Source organism: Copidosoma floridanum, unplaced genomic scaffold (genome assembly GCF_036245765.1).
Source record: "Copidosoma floridanum isolate Cflo_tuat_1 unplaced genomic scaffold, Cflo_Japanese_pri ptg000013l, whole genome shotgun sequence".
Lineage (NCBI taxonomy): Eukaryota > Metazoa > Arthropoda > Insecta > Hymenoptera > Encyrtidae > Copidosoma > Copidosoma floridanum.
This window is the reverse complement of record NW_028321890.1, coordinates 927,825-929,265: the sequence shown is the minus strand read 5'-3', so window position 1 is coordinate 929,265 and position 1,441 is coordinate 927,825.

The window sequence follows — 1,441 nt, the reverse complement described above, 5'->3', positions numbered from 1 at the left end:
CTATAAAGATGTAAATTTAGGTTTTTAAATAAAAACAAAATATATTTGTATTTTTGTAGCAATAAGAAATGTAGGGATTAAGCTCTAGAACTCTGTTGCTCTGGTAATAAAGTTGTGAGATAAGAGAAAAAAATTCTTTTTAATATATATTTTTCGGAGTTTAAAATCTTAACATCTCCAAAAAATAGCCCTTTTCGTAAATTACACGGAAGAAACTGCAAATCAACCGGTTTTTATGGCCAACGATTATTTTATGGCATAAGGATTGCACGGTACTTTTTAGCATAATCATATTTTTTTTATTTTTACAGCTTATAATTTGACCAAATAAACTGTATGGATTGCAAACAAATATGTTTATAGTTAGAAGATTTTTGTTCTGAAAAGTGTCAGGAATAAATGTAAAATTTCCCATTGAAAAAATTTTAGATTACGTGTCAACACACTACGGTGTTCCATTTAATAAGTCTCGGGCGAAGCCGAGACGGGGGGCCGTTAGTTTTTCATAAACCCAGTATTATTATTCTTTCTTTGTTCAGTATATATTATTGTTCTATACAAATTTAAAGATTATTTATAATATTATTATTTTGTTGAAAATTTGGTGTAAATATTGTTTATAAAATTAAGACTATTGATATTTTTAATATACCAGTTGTAATTAAAGTTTACTATTATTATATTCATTTTCTTATTAATTTGTTTTGCATGCTCACACCCACCTGATCTGGTACTTTACAAGTGCATTAACACCAGCACTTACTAATCAAACCAATAGCCCTTAATTTTTTTTAATTAAGTACGAACTGAGTGAGTAAAATATTTGGGCTCTTAATGTTTAGTACAACATAATCTACGGTTACTGGTTTAATTTTTGCGGTTGTTCATCATCACAGGTTAAGGAGGTCCGGAGTATTATTCAAAGAAGTACGGAAGAAGGAGTCCCCTTGCCCGCGCAACTTGACCTTTTTTACCGCGCGTCCCCTCTTGCATCTAACCGTAAATAAGTTTTTTTTCAACATCTTTGCATTTTTTTTAAATTTTTGTCCATGCAAGCGAGACTAAGACGTTCCATATGAGCCCATGTTAATAACATGAGGTATAATTCTTTTAAAAATGATCTATACCAAGTATTTAAAAATTCAAGCTCTACGTATTCTAGTCTATCTAGAAAACTTAATATCATTGTGATCTTTCCATTTCATTATTACTCCCTAACTTCCTTAACACGTATCTAATCATTTTTTAAGTGTTATCGTTACGGAGAAATTAATATAGGTTATGATAAATGTATTGTTATGAATTTGCATGTTTACAAAATGAAAAAAATTTAAGCTAGTATAATAAATATCTACGGACTTATTTTGACATAAATCGAGTTTTAATGCAAGGAAAAACTGAATCTAAAAACAGGATGATCAAAGTTAAAATTTGACGATAA